The sequence below is a fragment of the Macaca thibetana genome, chromosome 13 (assembly GCF_024542745.1).
Source record: "Macaca thibetana thibetana isolate TM-01 chromosome 13, ASM2454274v1, whole genome shotgun sequence".
Taxonomy (NCBI): domain Eukaryota; kingdom Metazoa; phylum Chordata; class Mammalia; order Primates; family Cercopithecidae; genus Macaca; species Macaca thibetana.
The window spans coordinates 82,923,792-82,947,312 of record NC_065590.1 but is presented as its reverse complement, the minus strand read 5'-3'; the positions used below and the strand labels follow the sequence as shown (position 1 = coordinate 82,947,312).

Genomic DNA, 23,521 nt, shown 5'->3' with positions numbered 1-23,521 from the left:
TACATATTGAGGCTTCTCCATAAGATTTCATCTGATTTTTTTTTTTTAAGAGATAAATGACAACATACTGAACTCCATCCTCTTCATTTCAGAAACAACTAAATAGGTCAGGTGTGGTTCACGGCTCATACCTGCAATCCCAGCACTTTGGGAGGCCACAGTGGGAGGATCACTTGAGCCCAGGAGCTCAAGACTAGCCTGGGCAACACAAGGAGACTCTTTCTCTACAAGAAATTAAAAACTTAGTTGGGCATAGAACTGTAGTTCTAGCTACTCAGGAGGCTGAGGTGAAAGGATCATTTGAGCCCAGGAGTTCAAGGTTACAATGATCTATATTATCACGCCACTGCACTCCAGCTTGGGTAACAAAGTGAGACAGTGTCTCTAAGATAAATTAATGTAAAAAAACAAATAGAAGCCAAAGAGATTAAGTAACCAAGATCACACAATTTAAGAAAAACAGTAAGCCATGCTATTGATTTTGGACATTGCTGTGCAAGTCATGGAGAGCCAGTATTTAAAACACAGTATAAAGGTAAGTGTACTTGGCAGGGCACAGTGGCTCACGCCTGTAATCCCAACACTTTGGGAGACCAAGGTGGTGGATTACCTGAGGTCAGGAGTTTGAGACCAGCCTGGCCAAGATGGTGTAACCCCATCTCTACTAAAAATACAAAAATTAGCCAGGCATGGTGGCGCACACTTGTAGTCCCAGATACTTGGAAGGCTGAGGCAGGAGAATCGCTTGAACCCAGGAGGTGGAGGTTGCCGTGAGCTGAGATCACGCCACTGCACTCCAGCCTGGGTGACAGAATGAAACCCCATTTAAAAAAAAAAAAAAAAAAAGTTGAATGTAGTTGTTTACCCAGCATCAAGAAAAAGAAAGTCAAAATTGTCGCCGTCCCCCAAGTCCCCTTATGCTCCCTTCCAGCCTCTGTCCCACCAGTGAAACATGATCCCAACTTCGAATACCATAGATTCGTTCTGTCTGTTAAGGTACTTTATATGAATGAAATTATGTAGCCCATTGTGTCTCTTTTGTTCAGCATTTGTTCTATAAGTTGTGTCATTATAGATCCTGTGTTCTCAAAAAAGAAAAAAAACCACACACACATATAGTATATATTCTAGTTAGAGACCCAGATTTGGTAGTTATCAGAGATTAGGAATACTTGTAATGTCAGTGAATTACATTATCCAGGGAAAGTACATATAAAAAAAAATACATAAGAAGACTGGTCTTTTAAAAGGAGAGGAAGACAACTCTGATAAGCAGTATAGGAACAAACTGGATTTTTGAGTCTTGAGACAAACATACCAATTATTATTATTATTATTTTTTTTTTTTTTTTTTGAGACGGAGTCTCGCTCTGTCGCCCAGGCTGGAGTGCAGTGGCGCGATCTCGGCTCACTGCAAGCTCCGCCTCCCGGGTTCACGCCATTCTCCTGCCTCAGCCTCCCGAGTAGCTGGGACTACAGGCGCCCACAACCGCGCCCGGCTAATTTTTTGTATTTTTAGTAGAGACGGGGTTTCACCATGGTCTCGATCTCCTGACCTTGTGATCCGCCCGCCTCGGCCTCCCAAAGTGCTGGGATTACAGGCGTGAGCCACCGCGTCCGGCCAAACATACCAATTATGAAGTGACTAGCATAGTCCAGGCAGTGAGAACCTGAACTTCAGCAATGGAGAAGAGGTATTTCAAAGGTACAATAGACAGGATTTTCTGATGAGCTAAATGTGGAAGATGAAAGAGGAGCATCACAGATGGGTTTCTATCTTGGGTGACTGTAGAGCAGTAATATTAACCAACACAGAAGCTCTAAGAAAGTAGGAATCTAGACATTAGATTTGGGGGATGAACAACAAAAGGTTCAATTTTGAGCATACCTAATCTGATCCACCTACAAAGACATCTAGATGGAAGCGTTCAAGAGATAGTGAACACTCTATCTAGAAACTCAGATTTCGTAGTCATTAGGGATTGGGAGTGGTTGTAATCATGTGGGTGAATGACACTATCCAGAGAAATAATGTATAAGAAAAAAGAGACAAGATTAGTCAGAAACAGAAGTTCAGAAACAGGAGAAATCAGGATACAGAGTTAAGAGTTTCAAGGAGAAAATGGAATTGACACAGAAGACTCAGCTATTAGAGTTGGCAATCTGGAGTGAGTGTAGTTCTAGTACAGTGATGGCCGTAAAAGCCAAACTGAAGCAAATTAGGCAATAAATGTTCAAAATAAGGGGAAGAGCCTGGGCCTAGTGGCTCACACCTATTATCCAAGCACTTCGGGTGGCCAAGGCAGGCAGATCGCATGAAGTCAGGAGACCAGTCTCGTGGTCAACATGGTAAAACCCTGTCTCTACTAAAAATACAAAAATGAGCCGGGCATGGTGGTGAGTGCCTGTGAGGCGGGAGAATAGCTTAAACCCAGGAGATGGAGGTTGCAGGGAGCCAAGATCGCACCACTGCCCTCCAGCCTGGGCGACAGAGCAAGATTTCCTCTCAAAAAATACATAGGAAAAAAGGTAAGATTTAAGAAAGGGAGGCAGAGTTATCATAAGGCTTTGGTTTTTAGGTGACAGAACAAAACTATTTTTAGACAAAAAAAAAAAAAGAAATAAAGATTTAATTTACAAAGAGGAGAAGGAAGAGAAGTTACCTAATGGAAGTTAGGGCCAGAAAAAGAAGTAGTAGACAGCTCTAGAAAAAGAACACCAAGTTAGAACCTGGGACAGATACTTCTGTCTCTGAGAATGAAGTTCAGGAACAGCAGTAAGAACGAACACACACAAGGGCCGGGCGCGGTGGCTCAAGCCTGTAATCCCAGCACTTTGGGAGGCCGAGACGGGTGGATCACAAGGTCAGGAGATCGAGACCATCCTGGCTAACACAGTGAAACCCCGTCTCTACTAAAAAATACAAAAAACTAGCCGGGCGAGCTGGCGGGCGCCTGTGGTCCCAGCTACTCGGGAGGCTGAGGCAGGAGAATGGCGTAAACCCGGGAGGCGGAGCTTGCAGTGAGCTGAGATCAGGCCACTGCACTCCAGCCTGGGCGACAGAGCGAGACTCCGTCTCAAAAAAAAAAAAAAAAAAAAACGAACACACACACACACGTAAGTTTAGAAGCAGAAGAAAGAGCAGTTGGGAAAGTACAGATTTTTTTCTACCATTTTTCTTTTCTTTTATAGATACATATCTTTTAGAGACAGTCAATGTTGCCCCGGCTGGAGTGCAGTGGCATAATCATGGCGCACTGCAGCCTCGACCTCCCAGGCTCACGTGATTCTCCCACCTCAGCTTTTCAAGTGGCTGGGACTACAGGAGTGCGCTGCCAAGTTCAGCTAATTTTTAAAATTTTTTATAGAGGCGCGGTCTCCCTATGTTGCCCAAGCTGGTCTCAAACTCCTAAGCTCAAGAGATCCTCCCACCTCAGCCTCCCAATGTAAGCTTTCTTTGTCTCTCTTCTTTAGGCTCAGGTAACAGCCCAAAGGGCAGGGCTAAAGACAGACTCCTTGATCTCACAGGCCCTCAAGAGTCTAAGCACAAATTTCTCTCCTCTTCAAGCCAAAAAAGAGAAAGACACATGCAAATCAGTTCCCATGACTCAACCAGTTATGTGCATTTCAGCTTGCATTCAAATTAGCTTAGGCCCTACACATCAAAACATTTGTTAAAATGAATGAATATGAAGGAAAACATTCTAGGCAGAGGTTACTCTGCAAAAGCAGAGTAACTAGTGTGGTCTGGAAAAATAAATTACTTATTCACATGTAATAGTGAAGGGCTGGCCTGGCACAGTGGCTCATGCCTGTAATCCTAGCACTTGGGAGGCCGAGGCGGTGGATCACCTTGAGGTCAGGAGTTCAAGACCAGCCTGGACAACATGGCGAAATCCCTCTCTACCAAAAATACAAAAAATTAGCCAGGCAAGGTGGCATGCGCCTGTGGTCCCAACTACTTAGGAGGCTGAGGAGGGAGGACTGCTTGAGTCTGTAAGGTAGAGGTTGCAGTGAGTCAAGATCGTGCCACTGTACTCCAGCCTGAATAATAGAGTGAGACTCTATCTCAAAAAAAAAAAAAAAAAAGAATAGTGAAAGGCTAATAACAATGCAAGGAACCATAACAGATACAAAAATAAGTACTACATCAACGCCTAGCTGATACAAATGTCAATTAGCACAAGATCCTTAAAACAATCGGAAAAATTAAACATTTATATATATATATATATATATATATATAAAAAATAGTGAAAGTCCATTACCAAGAAAACAATCATTAGCAGTTTTGAATAGATTGTTCCAGATATTTCCTATTTATGTACTAGCAAATACCACTTTTACAAAAATGAAGTCATACTTCATTGTTCTGCTTTTTTCATGTTACCAATTTTTCACAGTAAATAAGTAATCTTCTATTTTTCCAGACCACACTAGTTACTCTGGCTTTTGCTCATACTGTAACCTCTGTCTAGAATATTTCCCTTCACATTCATTCATTTTAACAAATGTTACAATTAATGCTACAATAAACATTCTTCATACATGTGTGTACATACAGGTCTGTGGACAGATGTGTGTTTCCAAAGATAAATTCTGTAAGTGGAAGTAGCAGGTTAGAGAGTATGAACATTCTAATTTTAATAGATAATACCAAACAGCCCCCTAAATTGAACTTTACCTATAAAGTCTCTCAATACAGGCTGATAGCATAACACCAATAAGATGGGGTTTAGAGACACAACCCTCTAACTCTGACTTAATTCAAAAGACATTTTAGAGTACCTATACCAGTAATATACTGCATTTCCTCTAAGCAATTTTCCACAAACATTATTTCCCTTAACTAAGCTTTCTTCTCCAAACACATGTAATTTATAAGCACATGCTCCACAAAAATCTCAAACATGAAAAACTTACTAAGCAGACTCCACAGACAGGGGAAGAGGGGTGAATTTGAAGACCCAGTCCTGATTACCACAGTTAACAGTTTGGTATTTGTTTTTCCAGATTTATTTGATGCATATATAAACAAACATGTTATTTTCAAACCCAAATAAAATTATGCTAGTCAATTAATATTCTATTAATTTCATTACACATATTATGGATATCCTTCCATAGCAATATATAACACATCAATCATATCCTTTTAAATAGGTGTACAGCATTTTATTACAGGATGTACCAGAAATTAAGCTATCTCCCATTGGTGGACATTAAGACGGTTCCCAATTTTTTGCTTAACAAACCATACTACTTTGAACATCCTCATAGATACACTGAGTATTTAGGTAGGACAATACTTCTAGAAGTAGAATTAATGGGTATCAAGTTGCTTTCCAAAATTATTAATAGTACCATTTTATATTCCCACTGGTATGTAAACATACTTGTTTCTGTATAATCTTGCCAATATTTGATATAAACAATTATTTTATATATTGCCAACCTGAGAGGCAAATTTTTTCTAAATTTTCATTTCTCTGATCATTAGGGAACTCAGCATCTTTCATATATCTATCATGTACATTTCTCCTATGAATTGCCTATTCATTTATTTTGTCCATTTTCTATAGCATGCTGCTCAATGGAAATACAACACAAACTACATAATGTAATTTTAAATGTTCTAGTAGCCACATGTTATAAAGTAAAATTAGGCCAGGCGCAGTGGCTTATGCCTTTCCCAGCACTTTGGGACACTGAGGCAGGTGGATCATCTGAGGTCAGGAGTTTGAGACCAGCCTGTCCAACATGGTAAAACTCCGTCTCTACTAAAAATATAAAAATTAGCTGGGTGTAGTGGCTGGCACCTGTAATCTCAGTTATGCAGGAAGCTGAGGCAAGAGAATCACTTGAACCTAAGAGGCAGAGGTTGCAGTGAGCCTAGACTACACCAGTGCACTCCAGTTTGGGTAACAGAGTGAGACTCCGTTTCAAAAAAATACATAAAAAGTAAAAATAAACAGGTAAAATCTGTGTTAATATATTTTAATTAGTTCATATCTAAATATTATCATCTCAACATATGATCAGTATAAAAATTCTTAAGGCATTTTACATTTTTGTACTAAGCCTTCAAACTCCAGCTTTTACACTTATTTTTTTTGTTTGTTTGTTTTTTTTGTTTTTTTTTTTGTTGAGACAGAGTCTCGCTCTGCCGCCCAGGCTGGAGTGCAGTGGCCTGATCTCAGCTCACTGCAAGCTCCGCCTCCCGGGTTCACGCCATTCTCCTGCCTCAGCCTCCCGAGTAGCTGGGACTATAGGCGCCCGCCAGCTCGCCCGGCTAGTTCTTTGTATTTTTAAAGTAGAGACGGGGTTTCACCATGTCAGCCAGGATGGTCTCGACCTCCTGACCTCGTGATCCGCCCGTCTCGGCCTCCCAAAGTGCTGGGATTACAGGCTTGAGCCACCGCGCCCGGCGCTTTTACACTTATTACACACTTGGAGTACTTCTCAATATAGAACTAGCCACATTTCATGTGCTGATTAACCGCATGTTGCTAGAGGCTACTGTATGGGATAATGTGGGTCTATAGCATCTTTATATGTCAGAGCTCAGATTTCCCCCATTTCAGCCTTTTTTTCCCCTATATTTTTATTTTTACTGTACAAATAATTTAAAAGCAAAGGCTTCAAATAATGTAAAATTATGAAGAACAAAACATGACAGTCTTCTTTATTACCTCACAGTACCATCTCCAAGATAACCGTATCAGCCATTGAAGTACATTCTCACAGCCTATTTTTACATATTATATAAATGCATATATATCCATATGTATTTTACATTGTCTTAACCTTCTTCTAAGATAATACCCATCAGAAATACCATATTCAACTCTACATAATATTCAACAGGATGGATAGATCAAAATTAATTTTTTAATAGACACGTAATACATTTATATCTCATTGTAAAAACTTAAAACATACAAATAAAGTCAATTTCTTTTGACCACCCTTCCCCATAAGTCTCTTAAATTACCCAATGTTGTTAACAACATGACCTGTATCCATGGATCTTTTTCTATGTATTACAATAATAGATATTATATTAATAGTAAGCTTTTACCTGTAACATATGCTACAAATGCTTTTAATCTAGCTTGTTTGTCTTTTAATTTTAGGGCATCTTTCATTATACCAATTTAAATTTATCTTTCCTTTATGACTTGCCATACAAAGTCATAAAGTGAGTGTCTTGTCATACAAAGAAAGGCCTGTCTCATACCAAGTCTTATACCAGAAAATTGTCCTATATTTTATTCTAGTACCTCTATGATTTAGGGGTTTTATGTACATACCTGATCTAGGTGGATTTTATTTTGGAGTGAAGAAATGGATATGAGTCCAAATTGTTTGCACTACCCTTCTACCACCACCACTTGCAATGTCTAGCAGTGTCTACCCTTCTTATCTCTATGACCCCTAAGACTATATCCCAGCCCATAAAGATGGAAAGGCAAAAGGCTACGTAGAGTATAGCACAGAAAGGAGGGTGGGGATTAACTGCAGAGAGGAAAAACTTGACAAACACTACTTCAGCCAGGTGGTCAAGGTCAACATCAACAGTCATAAACCATGCAGACAGTATGTGCTCTTGATAAGATGAAAGTATCATTTTGCCTTTGTGATCTTTCTCCTAAGAATTCATTAACGTGGTCCAAGCATGACAAATCATCAAATTCCAATATACCCACAATATATTTATATATCTTCTATAATATCTGTCCAGTAATCTCTCAAAACTGTCAAAGTCATCAAAAACAAGGAAAGTCTAAGGAACAGTCACAACCAAGAGGAGTCTAAGGAGTCATGACAGCTAAATGGATTGTGGTAACCCGGAACAGAACAAGGACATTAAGTAAAAACTAAGGAAACTGAAATACTGCATAGACTTCAGTTAATAATACAATCAATATTGGTTCATTATTTCTAACAAACATACCATGCTAAGATATTAATAATAGGGGAAACCATGCGTGGGATGCATGAAGGGATATATATGGGAACTTTGTTCTATTTGCTCCATTTTTCTCTAAATTTAAAACTGTTTAAAAAACAATTAAGCCTATCAATTTTTTTTTTTTTTTTTTTTTTTTGAGACGAGTCTCACTCTGTCGCCCAGGCTGGAGTGCAGTGGCCGGATCTCAGCTCACTGCAAGCTCCGCCTCCCGGGTTTATGCCATTCTCCTGTCTCAGCCTCCCGAGTAGCTGGGACTACAGGCGCCCGCCACCACACCTGGCTAGTTTCTTGCATTTTTTTAGTAGAGACGGGGTTTCACAATGTTAGCCAGGATGGTCTCGATCTCCTGACCTCGTGATCCGCCCGTCTCGGCCTCCCAAAGTGCTGGGATTACAGGCTTGAGCCACCGCGCCCAGCCCTATCAATTTTATAAAAAGCAAATACTTCAGAAGTAGAAGAGTATAGGTAAACATGTGCCTCTAATTTTGACCACATTCATTAAAAACAAAATACCCACTGGATCCATATAGAAATTTATCTTTTTTTTTTTTTTTTTTTTTTTTTGAGACAGAGTCTGGCTCTGTCACCTAGGCTGGAATGCAGTGGCACAATCTTGGCTCACTGCAACCTCCACCTCCTGGTTTCAAGTGATTCGCCTACCTCAGCCTCCCGAGTAGCTGCTACTACAGGCACCCACCGCCACGCCCGGCTAATTTTTTTTGTATTAGTAGAGATGAGGTTTCACCATATTGGCCAGGCTGGTCTTGAACTCCTGACCTTGTGATCTGCCCACCTTGGCCTCCCAAAGTGCTGGGATTACAGGCATGAGCCACCGCAACCTGCAGAAATTTATCTTAAGAAAAAAATCTAAAGAAGGAAAATAGATTGCAAGGATGCACAGTACAGTTTTACCAATATTAGAAAAAATACAAATAAGCTAATTTATCCAAAAATAGAGAAAGAAGCAAAAAATTAAAGTTATATTCACTCGGAATATTATTTACCTATTACAAATGATAATTTCAAGGCTATAGGAGATAGGAAATGTTTATCATATAACGCAAATTTTTTTTAAAAAAATACAAATTGTAGGCCAGGCGCTATGGCTCACACCTGTAATCCCAGTACTTTGGGAGGCTGAAGTAGGTGGATCACCTGAGGTCGGGAGTTTGAGACCAGCCTGACCAACATGGAGAAACCCCATTCCTACCGAAAATACAAAATTAGCCGAGCGTGGTGGTGCATGCCTGTAATCCCAGCTACTCGGTAGGCTAAGGCAGGAAAATCGCTTAAACCCGGGAATTGCAGGTTGAGGTGAGCCAAGATTGCGCCATTGCACTCCACCCCAGGTAATAAGAGCGAAACTCCATCTCAAAAAAAAAAAAAAAAAAAAAAAAAAAAAAAAAAATTGTAGAATATGAATGCAAATTTGGGTATTCCTTTTTTTTTTTTTTTTTAAATCTTACATGAACCACATATACCAAAATGTTAAGTGATTAAAAACAGACAAGGCTAAACACGGAGGCTAATGCTTGTAATCCTAGCGCTTTTGGGAGGCCAACACAGGAGGATCATTTGAGGCCAGGAGTTCAAGACCAGCCTAGGAATGTAGTGAGACCCCATCTCTACCAAAAATTTTAAAATTAGCTGGGTGTGGTGGGTGGTGTGCATCTACAGTCCTAACTACTCAGGAGACTGAGGTGGGAGGATCACGGGAACCCAAGAGTTCGAGATTACAGTGAGCTATGAACATGAGACTGAACTCCAGCTGGACAACAGTGAGACCCTGTATCTATAAAAATAAATAAAAAGTAAAAGTAAAAAACAAATACTAAGATCTTAGTAAAGATCTTACTCTTCAGTAAAGAGAAGTCTATGGTAAACTTACAACCAGTTTTTCAAACACTATGTTTTGTTTTTTTTTCTTTTTTGCAACAGAGTTTCACTCTATTGCCCAGGTTGGAGTGCAGTGGCGCAATACTGGCTCACTGCAACCTCCGCCTCCTGGGTTCAAGTGATTATTCTGCCGCAGCCTCCCAAGTAGGTGGGAGGTGCCCACCACCACGCCTGACTAATTTTTTGTACTTTTAGTAGAGACATTTAAGTAGAGACAAGGTTTCACCATGTTGGCCAGGCTGGTCTCGAACTCCCGACCTCAAGTGACCCTCCCGCCTCAGCCTCCCAAAGTGCTAGGATTACAGGCATGAGCCACAGCACCCAGCAGCCCTTGTCTATTTTTCAGTCTATTATAAATGATAATAAATAACAAGTCTCTTTTACTAAAAGCATTTAACTGAAATTACCATTTCATCTCAAATCCAGTCATGCTACATCTTGTGCTAAAAACTACAGAGCAAAAGTACACTACAACAAACACACCCTACTGCAGGGGCAGAAAGAGCCTGGCAACAAAGAGCCGATGCCACACCCCATAAGGGCCTGCATGTGAATAACTTTTTTCTGTGATTGGCAGTTTCAGATCTCAACCAAAAGGCTAACAGAACAAAAGAGTAAAGAAATTCCAAGTAGCAGCTAATGGGCAGAAAAGCATTTGTCCATTTTCCTATGCTATCAAGCCAATTAAATTTTTTTTAATTACCAATATACTTCAATTGCTACAAATAAAGCATACTATCGCTGCACAAAAATAGCACTTTTGAATATAACATCAAAAGAAACATCCAAGAAAGCAAACATAAAATAATAATAAATGTGGGCTGGTTGCAGTGGCTCACACCTGTAATCCCAGCACTCTTGGAGGCCAAGGCAGGACGACAGCTTGAGCTCAGGAGTTTGAGACCAGTCTGAGCAACATAGTGAGACTCTGTCCCTACAACAACAATCATCATCATCATCATCATCATCATCATCAACATCAACATCATCATCAACATGCAATGAGGATTTGTTTAAAGCAAACTCCAAAATCTAACAGGGAAAAAAATTACCAAGAAAAAATAAAATAGAGATATTGTAACACAGAATTTGTTACACTAAAACCAAGAGCATACCCAGAAAACATCCTTCACTCATACCACCACCTAACCAAAGCAAGGTCTCACTTCCCCCAAAGATTTCAAACCACAAATTTACAAATTCTTTTCATCAACCTGAATTCTTTAATTTGGATGGTCATGGACTTTTTTTTTTTTTAATCTGATAAAACCTATGGTTGTTCTCCCTGGAAAAACACAAATGTACAAAGTCTGGCACATCATTCCGAAGGTTTCACACCTCCAAAGCCAACTGTAGACTTTCAGACAATTCATGTATTCCATAGCTTAAATGTTTAATAACATACATAAACCCTCATTCTTAAAAAAAGATAAGTGGGAAAGACCCTTCCAATTATGTAATCCACTCATTCCCAAACTATTTTTTTAAAGGAATAAAAGAATGGCTACTCCATAGGCAGAGCAGCAGCCTCACTCCCAAACTATTCTAACCATCACCCACCTAAGTAGGACAAGAGATCTAACCTTCCTACCTCCTCCCATTTTCTAGTACACAAATAACTCCCTAATGAAGAATTGTAGCAATGTAACAAGCACACAAGAGCAAAACGGTCCACAAAAATTTTAATGTAACATTAATTCTACAATTATATTCATCCAAAAATAACAGCAATTGGAACCACAGCCAATTTGAGACAACACCACTGATGCAGTGAAAATAATATCTTCTGAGTGTGGGCATGTATAGGATTAATTTTCTAGTGCTGCCAAAGCATGGTATAGCTGGCAGATTTCTTAGAAGAAAACTAAACTAGAGCCCTCAGTAAGTTCTAGAAGCCGGCTAATTTTAGTTTGTGAATACTAAACTTCAGTAATCCTTAGTAACTCAGATTATTGGTAGGCAGCCTATTCTAATACATAAATATCAGAGGTTATGGGAATGGAATAACAACAACCCCTGAGAAATGAGGGACAACTTGTTTTTCTGGTTCATTATCCATTAGGAAAAGCTTCTGATCTAGTGTGTGTCTTGGACAATACTGAGCAAGCACGAATCTAAGCCAATAATTTTCAACAATTTTTCCACTGTGATTCTGAGTAATGGCTTACCAACAGCATAAAATGAACCTCCTAAACTGGAACCCACATACCTCACTAGAGGGGAATATAAAATAGATCAACTGCTTCGGAAAACAATTCAGAATTTCCTCAAAATGTTAAACATAGGTTACCATGTAAGTCAGCAATTCCACCCCTAAGTATGAGCCCAAAATAAATAAAAATGTGTCTCAAAACCTGTACACAAATGCTCACAGCAGCATTATTCATAATAGCCAAAAAGTGGAAACAACCAAGTGGAAGCAAATGTCCATCAAATACAGATGAATGAACAAAATGTGGCATATCCATATCATCCATAAATTATTATTTGGCCATAAAAAGGAATGAAGTATTGATCCATGCGATAACATTGATGAATCTTGAAAACACTATGGTAAGTAAAAGAAGTGAGTCGCAAAAGACCATATATTGTATAATTCCATTTATATGAAATGTCTAAGATAAGCAATTTCATAGACACAGAAAGTAGACTAGTGGCTACCTAGAGCTAGGGGTGTTGGAGATGGAAAGTGACTGCCATTGGATATAGGAGGTTCTTTTAAGAACGATGAAAATGTTCTAAAATTACATAGTGATACTGGTTGTGCAAGTCTGTGAATATACTAAAAAACACTGAACTATGAACTTTAAAAGGGTGAATTTTGTAATATATATCTTAATAAAGCTGTTTTTTATCTATTCAAATAACACACAAGGTGTTTTAGGCTCTACCTTCTGCCTACCTTTCCAGGTATTTCAACCTTCCCACCTCCACCTCCATTTGATCTTATTCCCATGCCCCCTCTCTTTGCACCTGTGGAACCACCTACCTTCTGAGCGACACTTCCACTAATGCTAGCTTCCTTTGCCACAGTCCCATTTCGTCTCATATTATCTCATTAAACTACATACCAGCTAGTATTGTTATTTTTATTTTCATGCCTGCCCCACTTCTATTAGACTGTGAGCTCCTGAATGGCTCTTTAACTTCAAATACCTAGTGCCCAGCAGTCAGCCACATGGTAGGCACTAAAATATTCTTTAATAAGCACAGGTTAGCATCCTTTCAACTGCACAGAAGACAAACAAACCGAGGAACTTGAGTTTGAATCCCAGTGCAAGTACTTCCTAGCTCTGTGGACTTCCACATGACATAGGTTCAATTTCCTAACCAAGTAATGTGGATACAGTAGACCCCCTTATCTGTAGTTTCACTTTCTGAAGTTTCAGGTACCTGTGGTTGACCACGGTCTGAAAATATAAAGTGGATAATTCCAGAAATAAACACTTCATAAATTTTTAATTGTGCACCATCCTGAGTAGCATGGTAAAATCTTGCATTGCCCTCCTCTGTCCCAACCAGGACGAAAATCATCCCTTTGTTCAGGGTGTATCCACTGTGTCTATGCTGCCTGCTCGTTAGTCACTTAGCAGCTGTCTCAGTTATCAGATTGACTGTCACAGTATCACAGTGCTTGTGTTCAAGTAACCCTTATTTGATTAATAATGACCCCAAAGTGCAAGAGTAGTGAGGCTGGCAATTCAGATATGCCAAGGAGAAGTGACTTCCTTTAAGTGAAACGGTGAAAGTCTTCAACTTAATACGGAAAGGAAAAAATTGTATGCTGAGGTTGCTAAGATCTACAGTAAGAACAAGTCTTATATCTGTCAAATTGTTAACAGTATATTGTTATAATTGTTCAATTTATTATTATTAATCTCTTACTGTGCCTAATTTATAAATTAAACTTTATCATAGGTACATATATACAGGAAAAGACATAGTGTATATCGGTTTCTGTACTATCCATGGTTTCAGGCATTCACTAGGGGTTTTGGAATGTATTCCTTGCCAATAAGCAAGTACTACTGTAATTGTACCTAAATGCCAGGTTATTTTAAGGCCTAGATATCACGTCTGGAAAACATCTGGCACATAGAAGGTGTCCATAAATAATGATTACAACAATCATTTCAACATTATTTTAATTACAATCACTAATCAACTTGTTTTACTGAAACAAATTAGAGTTGTACCAATTATTAATAAAGGGATTTGTTTTTCTCACTGTAATCAATATTTGAGAAAAAAGTTATCATTTCTATCTAGAGGCTTAGGGTCCCAAATATACAAAGCATTAAGACCTAAAAGCCTCAAAGAAGATAACTTCTCTATACAAACTTAGTTCTTAATTCTAGTTCTGCAATTTAACAACCTCCGTATAGATTTTTATGCACAAATTATAAGCTCAGATTTTTATAAATGTTGAGTTTAGCCTTCAAAAGATCAACCAATAAGCCAGGAGACATAAAAGAACAGGAATAGTAAACTAATACCGAAGTGGTTAGTACTCAAATTCTATTGAAGACTTAAATCAAAACTAATTTTTGAAGAATAGTCAACAACTCTGAACAAGACAACTCACCCACACAAAGGGGGATAAAAATACCTAAGAATAGCTTGTGACTCAGCCTGCATTTCTATAAGGGGTGCAAGGGGACCTGACTACTTAGCCTATTGTCATCTGTCTCGTATCAAGACTAAATATTACAGCAAAACTATTTACGTGGCATGAATAAAAAGTACAGAGGGAAAGAAATTCAGATAGATGCTTCACTTTCAAGTAAAATATCGCCTCTTTGAAACAAAGACAACTTTTAAGTTTTGAAGCCATACAAGAAAACAAAAGAAAGAATAAACAGATTCTGTATCATCTATATAATAAATATTTAAAATTTCCTTGAAAACAAACTTAAAAGGTAAACAAATGGGGAAAAATCACAACACATGATAAGCAGTTAATATTTTAATGTACATAGGGCTATTAAAATAGATAATGAAAACACTAAAACTTCAAATAATCTACGAAAGAAGAAACAGAAGAAATAAAAGTAGTTAATAAATGTTAACATCATTAATAATTAGGAAAACAAGGCTAGGCACAGTGGCTCATCCTGTAATCCCAGCACTTTGGGAGGCTGAGCAGGGGCAAATCGTCTGAACTCAAGAGATCGAGGCCAGTCTGGGAAACATGGTGTAAACCTGCCTTCAGGAGTTCCAGGCCAACCTGGGAAACATGGTGTAAACCTGCCTCAATAAAAACTACAAAAAAATTAGTTGGTCCCAGCAGGAGGCTGAGGTGGCAGGATGGCTGGAGGCCAAGAGAAGGAGGTTGCAGTGAGCTGAGATCCCGCCACTGCACTCCAGCCTGGGCAACAGAGCCAGACCCTGTCTCAAAAACAAAACAAAACAAAACATTGGCCAATATCTAGGGCTAGCAAAGGTGAATGAAACTGGGTGCTTGCAGGCACAGCCCATGGGAGTACATGTTGGTATAACTCTTCGGAAGGCACTCTGAAAACATGTATCAAGAGTCCTATCGGCCGGGCGCGGTGGCTCAAGCCTGTAATCTCAGCATTTTGGGAGGCCGAGGCGGGTGGATCACGAGGTCAGGAGATCAAGACTATCCTGGCTAACATGGTGAAACCCCGTCTCTACTAAAAATACAAAAAACTAGCCGGGTGTGGTGGCGGGCACCTGTAGTCCCAGCTACTCGGGAGGCTGAGGCAGGAGAATGGCATAAACCCGGGAGGCGGAGCTTGCAATGAGCCAATGTTGTGCCACTGCACTCCAGTCTGGGAGACACAGCAAGACTCCGTCTCAAAAAAAAAAAAAAAAAAAAAGAGTCCTATCAATATTCATATCCTGTAAAGCAATAATTTCATTTCTGGGAATCTGTCATAAGGAAATAACAGTAAATGTGGGAAATGCTTTAATTACAAAGATATGGCAGCATTAGTAATTACTGAAAAAAACTAAAAATGCATGTTCAAAAATAAAAGAATATACTAAGCCAAAGTATCACGCTTCCACTTAAAATCAAATTCATATGATACGTGAATTATATCTCAATAAAGCTACTTTGTGATCAAGTTCAGTTAGACCACATAATAACATGGAAACTGCTTATGTTCTTACAATTTAAAACTTACATTTTGATATAAATGTGCATATTTATCATTATGAAAAATTAAAACAGCAGCCATCCATCATCAATATTTACTAAGTGCCAAGCCCTACACTACAAGTCATTACAAGTTATCATGGTTACCTCGTTATCACTGATACCATCACCAGGCCCATCCTGGAAGGGTCTCAGGCCCAGGGCCATCACCAACTGTGGGGCTGGCCCAAGATAAATTACACTTTAAAGAAGGCCTCACTAAACATTTTCATAGGCTCCTTGGGAATGTTAAAAACAAATCTGGAAATTGAGCCCAGTGGGATTGTGGGTCTGTTCTACCCTACTTTCCAGCCCTCTTATATAGATTATTCCGATGGTAAGATTAAAAATTAAGGGCAAAAAGGCTAATTTCCTTTCCAGTCACGGGGTAAAACAAAGACCAAAATAAGAACTATGTTAGGTCAGTTTGAAATTTCTCAATGAACCAAGTTAAAATAATAGGCAACATTAGGCACTTACACTAAGCAGAAGTCACTGTGCTAATAAGCACTTTAGATTACATATAACACCACCAGGAGCTAGGTAATGTTTCCCTATTTCACACATGAGTAAACAGAAACTGAAGAGAATTAAAGTTACTTGCCCAAGATTATACAGTTATTTGGTGTCAGAGCTGGGAGCAGGAGGTCTAACTTCAGAGGCTGTACTCTTACCTTCTATAGTTATGATGAAAATAAATGAAATTTTTATTAAAATCACATATACTTTATCTAAAAGGAATATACATTTGTGAAGAAAATGATCTAAAGAATATGAAACAGTTAACTAAAACGAGTGTTTACCTTCTGGTAATAGTCCCCTATTCCACTAAATGTCTACCATAATCCATGCTGAATAGCTCCACAAGTAAACAAATCATTTTATGTCCTGATGTATCTATGAAATTATATTTTAAATGAACCTCCTGAAATAACACTATACATTCTGCAAATGAAATATGCTGCCCTCTTGGAGCTGTGAAAATACATATTTCTTGTAACTGTCCTAATTCTGTTCAGCTTCCTCCCTTCCTCTCCCACTTCCTCTTTGCTCTCAGATCCTTTAAGACCAGTTCAGTTTCTCCTCCTCAAGAATACCTATATTCACACTTTACCCAAGAGAACTCTAACATTAGTGTCTGCGCTCTACAGCGGTAGGATGTTACAAAATCCAAAAAATGAACTCAAGTAAAAAATACAGTATTTCTGATGTACCTTCAACTTTAGATCTATCCACTTACAGAATTAACTATAAACATCCTTATTTTTCTACTTCACACTTGGAATTCTGCCTTTAAAATCAGCACACAGGCCAGGCGCGGTGGCTCAAGCCTGTAATCCCAGCACTTTGGGAGGCCGAGACGGGCAGATCACGAGGTCAGGAGATCGAGACCATCCTGGCTAACACGGTAAAATCCCGTCTCTACTGAAAAATACAAAAAACTAGCCAGGCGTGCTGGCGGGCGCCTGTAGTCCCAGCAACTTGGGAGGCTGAGGCAGGAGAATGGTGTAAATCCTGGAGGCGGAGCTTGCAGTGAGCTGAGATCCGGCCACTGCACTCCAGCCTGGGTGACAGAGCAAGACTCTGTCTCAAAAAAAAAAAAAAAAAAAAAAAAAAATCAGCACACAGTAACCAAAACAGCATGGCACTGGTACTAAAGCAGACATATAGGCCAATGGAGCAGAATAGAGACCTCAGGAATACCACCACACATCTACAACCATCTGATCTTCGACAAACAAGACAAAAACAAGCAATGGGGAAAGGATCTCCTATTCTATAAATGCTGTTGGGAAAACTGGCTAGCCATATGCAGAAAACTGAAACTGGACCGTTTCCTTACACCTTATACAAAAATTAACCTGAGATGAATTAAAGACTTAAATGTAAAACCCAAAACCATAAAATCCTAGAAGAAAACCTAGGCAATACCATTCAAGACACAGGCACGGGCAAAGACTTCATGACAAAAATGCCAAAAGCAATTGCAACAAAAGCCAAAATTGACAAATAGGATCTAATTAAACTAAAGAGCTTCAGCACAGCAAAAGAAATTATCATCAAGCCAGCGCGGTGGCTCACGCCTATAATCCCAGCACTACAGGAGCCTGAGGTGGGAGGATCACCTGAGGTCAGGAATTCCAGACCAGCCTGGCCTGCATGGTGAAACTCTGTCTCTACTAAAAAAAAAAAAACAAATACAAAAAGGCCAGGCATGGTGACTCACGCCTGTAATCCCAGCACTTTGGGAGGCCAAGGCAGGCGGATCACCTGAGGTCAGGAGTTTGAGACCAGCCTGGACATGATGAAACCCCGTTTTTGCTAAAAATACAAAAATTAGCCGGGCATGGTGGCAGGTGCCTGTAATCCCAGCTACTCGGGAAGCTGAGGCAGGAGAATCACTTGAACCTGGGAGGCAGAGGTTGCAGTGAGCTGAGATCGCGCAACATTGCACTCCAGCCTGAGGGACAACAGCAAGACTTCGTCTCAAAAAAAAAAAAAAAAAAGTTTGGCGTGGTGGCACATGCCTATAATCCCAGCTACTCGGGAGGCTGAGGCAAGAGAATTGTTTGTACCTGGTAGGCAGAGATTGTGGTGAGCCAAGATTGCACCACAGCACTCCAGCCTGGGAGACAGAGCAAGACTCTGTCTCAAAAAAAAAAAAAAAAAAAAAAAAAAAAGAATATCACCAGAGTGAACAGGCAACCTACAGAATGGGAGAAAATTTTTGCAATCTACCCATCTGACAAAGGTCTAATATCCAGAATTTACAAGAAACTTAAACAAATCTACAAGAAAAAAAAACAACCCCATCAAAAAGTGGGCAAAGGATATGAATAGACACTTCTCAAAAGAAGACATTTTCGAGGCCAACAAACATGAAAAAAAGCTCAACATCACTGATCATCAAAGAAATGCAAATCAAAACCACAATGATGGCTGGGCATGGTGCAGTGGCTCAAGCCTGTAATCCTAGCACTTTGGGAGGCCGAGGCGGGTGGCTCACCTGAGGTTAGGGGTTTGAGACCAGCCTGGCCAACATGGTGAAACCCTGTCTCTACTAAGAAGACAAAAAATGGCAGGGCGTGGTGGCGGGCGTCTGTAATCCCAGTTACTTGGGAGGCTGAGGCAGAAGAATCGCTTGAGCCCAGGAGGCGGAGGTTGCAGTGAGCCGGGATCGTGCCATTGCACTTCAGACTGGGCAACAAAAGTGAGACTCCGTCTCAAAAAAAAGAAAAACACACACACACACACACACAATGAGATACCATTTCATGTCAGTCAGAATGGTGATTATTAAAAAGCCAGGAAACAATAGATGCTAGTGAGGCTGTGGTGAAATGGAACGCTTTTACGCTGTTGCTGGGAATGTAAATTGCTTCAACCACAGTGGAAAATAGTATGGCGATTCCTCAAGGACCTAGAACCAGAAATACCATTCGACCCAGCAATCTCATTAATGGGTATATACCCAAAGGAATATAAATCATTCTACTATAAAGACACATGCATATGTATGTTTATTGCAGCACTATTTACAATAGCAAAGACACCGAACCAACCCAAATGCCCATCAATGATAGATTGGATAAAGAAAATGTGATACTACGCACCATGGAATACTATGGAGCCATAAAAAGGAATGAGATCATGTCCTTTGCAGAGACATGGATGAAACTGGAAGCCATCATCCTCAGCAAACTAACACAGGAACAGAAAACCAAACACCGCATGTTCTCACTCATAAGTGGGAGTTGAACACTGAGAACACATGGACACAGAGAGGGGCACAACACACACCAAGATCTGTTGTGGGGGGGGGAAATGAGGGGACTTAGAGGACGGGTCAATAGGTGCAGCAAACCACCATGGCACATGTATACCTATGCAACAAACCTGCACGTTCTGCACGTGTATCCTATTTTTTGTTTTTTTTTAAGAAGTAATTTTTTTTAAGAATTAATTTTTTTAATTTAAAAAAAAATCGGCGCACAGGAAAGTCTGCCTTTCTTCAAAAATAGTTTTCTACAAATTTTTTTCCATAAATAAGGTACTAAAAAAACTTGAATCCAAAAAATGAAAAAGAAAATGCATGTTAGATGGTAATAAATATATCACATTTTTGGTAATGTAATTTGTTTATTCTGAATCATTTCTGCAACTTAATATATTTTACAAGTAAATATAATATGTAAAAATGCTACCTAATGGACTAATATGTACTTTCACTCAACACATTTTTTTTTTACTGAACGTCCATATAACTCTTTTTTTTTTTTTTTTTTTTTTTTTTTTTTTTTTTTTTTTTTGAGACGGAGTCTCACTCTTGCTCAGGCTGGAGTGCAGTGGCACGACCTCAGCTCACCGCAACCTCCGCCTCCCAGGTTCAACAATTCTCCTGCCTCAGCCTCTTAAGTGGCTGGGACTACAGGTGCGCGCCATCACGCCTGGCTAATTTTTTGTATCTTTTAGTAGAGACAGGGTTTCGCCATATTGGCCGGTCTCAAACTCCTGACCTTGTGATCTGCCCGCCTCAACCTCCCAAAGTGCTGGGATTACAGGCGTGAGCCACCGTGCCCGACCTATATAACTCTTTTTTAAATTTATGAACCAAGATGACGATACCAGATAAGGCACAGGTGCTGAAGTTAAAAGGATCTTGGTTTGAAACCTGGCTATTGTACTTACTAGCTCAGAGACCTAAAGTAGTCAAACTTCAGGTTAACATTTCACTTATCTTTTTGATGGGAGGATAATAATTACTCCTAGGGCCTTAGTAAGCTTTAAATGATTATGTAAAACACTTAGCATAGAGTCTAACATGCAGTTACGTGCTCGATAAATGACAACCATGGTAAACGTATTTTATACTGAACAAAGCATAGTTGAAGGAGACAGCCAATATGTGATCCTTTTGTCTTACTAAAGATGGAAATTTGTGAAACTCTACATTAAAACTAAAAATCCTAAGGTTACATACGAAATTTCCCACTCTTTAAAAAAGATACACTAACTACATAAGGTTAAATGATTTTTTAAAATAAGAAAGAAAAAAAAAAAGAAAAGCTTCTTGAAAGCTGCTGAGTTTGGGTGACGGGTACGTGCTATTTTTGTGAAAATACAAATTTTTTAACACTATTAATCCAATCCCCAGAACATGCCTAATACACCTCCTCATATTCAGGAGAGAGCAAGATTTTAGCCTTGAGAGGTATTGAAAAATGGTACCTCCCTGCTTAATAATTCTGTACAGGTCAAGTTTTCTCGGACGAGTTTACCTTTCATTATAAAGGTGGGCACAGGGAATAGTTATCAATACATGGAAGGGAGAAAAAATGCAAGCTTTTCAACTGCTTATTAATACTACATCAAAATAGCTGCAATGAACATTTTTTCCACGTTTTCAAAAACATCAAATACATCCACTTTATTTACTTTTGTAATTACAAGAGGCTGACAGGCACGGACCAAAAAAAAGCTCAAGGTAAACACATCAGAGTTGTCAATATCTTTAAATTTTGAAGGAAGTCATTACTAATTCGTGTAAATGTTTTATGCGATGTTTCTAGGTAGCTTTTAGGTTTTACCACTGATTAACAACATAGCACACCAGCACAGGGAGAGAGGCAATTTTTCGAAATGCTTAAGAAGCTTTAACCTACAAGAGCTTATGCTACCTAAACTGAGCTAACAACGTAAAATTTCAAGTCACACCTTGCCTATTTCTGAGTAAGCAAGCAAACACTGTGAAACAAACTAGAAGCACAGAGCAAAGCAAGTCATTTCTGTGCTAACCTTAATTCCTATCATAACGGGGTTGGCTTCATCAAAACATATTCCTATTTCGGTATTAACACAAGTTTCAAATAAAGCACACTTGCCATTGGTAATTCTGGAGCGACAAAGCGCATAATTAATAAATCCAAATGGAGCATCTTTCTACAGGATGCAAAGCCATCTGCAGTTTCAGCCTCGGTTTACCCACTCACTATGCACATGCAGACGTCTTTTTAAAAAAATAAATAAATAAATAAACTTTATCTGGCCTGAGAGATTACATCTCTCGGTGCTTCCTGTATATTCTGGAAGTCAATAACGCTGAAGGTAAATTTAACATTTCCAACTCCGGAGGAACGCGAGCGGTGGACGCCAAGCATCCGCCCACTGTCCTCTCGTGACTCGGGCTACTTTGACGCACTGGGATGCGGCTCACCTGACATTCCGCACCAACCCTTGCCAGGAAGGAAAACCAACTCCGCGAAAATAAAATGGGTCCCGGAGGAGGCGTGCGGGTGCCCCCAGAGCTCTCTTCTGCTCGCACCCCGAAAGTGAGAGGGCCACGCCGCCCCCCGACCCTTGCCGGCGTCCGCCACCTGCCAGACGAGGCCGTGGTCGGGGACCCGGGCTCGGCCGCAAGGAAGGGGCAGCCCAGCCCAGGCCCCTTCGGCGTCCCCCCCGGCCGGGCGGCAGGGGAAGGAACCCGGGGCCGGAGGTTTCCGCCCGGCACGGCCGAGCCCGCCAGGGGCCTAGCTCGGGGGCCGCCCGTGCTCCCGAGGACCCGTCCCCGTCGTGCGGAGCGCGCAGCCGCCTCAGCCCGGCCGGGGGAGCCTCCCGGCAGCGGGCGCGGCGCCCGCACCTGCCCCGCGCCTTCCGGCAGCCCGGCTAGCGGCTTCACCCACCTGGCGCCCTCGCCGCGCCTCCTGCACGTCACAGCACGACTCCGCGCTCCTCAGCACCGGCAGTCTGGGCGCGGGCAGCCGCCGGGAGACCCTGCTCTGCCGCCGTCGCCGCCGCTGCAGCCGGCTTGGTCGTCAGGCCGCCGCCAGCGAACCTGTTGCGTAGCCTGTCACGGCCGCTCAGGGCTCCGCGGGCGCCGCCTCAGCCCCACAACAACATGGCGGCCGCGGCCTCCGCAGGAAGCCGGGGGGCGGGGAGGTAGGCGCCGGGCCGGGCAGCTGACGGCCCGCCCGCTGCCGGGCACCGACTCCCCACCCTCCGGAGCCCGAAACTGCCCGGGCGTGGCTCCTCACCCCCGGAGTTCCGGGGCACTGAACCCTGAAAGTCTGCTCCGAATCGGTCGGGTCCGAAGCGCTCCTCTCTGCCCTCGGGGAGGCCCCGAAGCCCCAGACCCGGCAGCCCTTCCTGGAGCTGCGGAGACCCACCTGGCTCCTCCTCTCCGAGGTGACATGTTGAGCTTGGGTGGTGCTTTTCCTGCCACGGCAGACCCCGGTGTTTTGGAAAGTCCCAAGCAGTGCCTGCCACATCCCTGTTGCACCCCGCCACGGGGCTCTCCCTAGAACCTTCTCACTCGCCGAAGTTTTCTTCACTGATGTGGGGGCACAAATTCTCTGGGAATTGGGGGGTGGAAGGTGGGAAGGAGGTCGATCCCACCCTTGCCCATGGGTCTGTTACAGGCCTCTTGAACCCTTCTCAGGGACCTGGAGGACTTAACCATACCCTCTATCATCCATTCACCATTCCTCGCC

At 41.1% G+C, this 23,521-nt stretch overlaps 1 protein-coding gene across 7 annotated transcripts in view; it reads right to left on the bottom strand.

Annotated features, from left to right (window-relative positions):
* The window catches only part of ITSN2 (intersectin 2), a 158,168-nt gene extending 134,857 nt beyond the window's left edge, over positions 1–23,311 (bottom strand). For 3 of the 7 annotated variants that reach the window (XM_050753554.1, XM_050753561.1, XM_050753562.1), the window contains exon 1: positions 22,715–22,947. The gene's annotated coding sequence lies outside the window, so the exon portion shown is untranslated. Of the gene's footprint in view, positions 1–22,248; positions 22,381–22,714; positions 22,948–23,197 lie in introns of those variants that run through there. The other 4 variants (XM_050753560.1, XM_050753563.1, XM_050753558.1 and 1 more) reach the window with 3 other exon arrangements.
* Between the last annotated feature and the right edge of the window lie 210 nt (positions 23,312–23,521).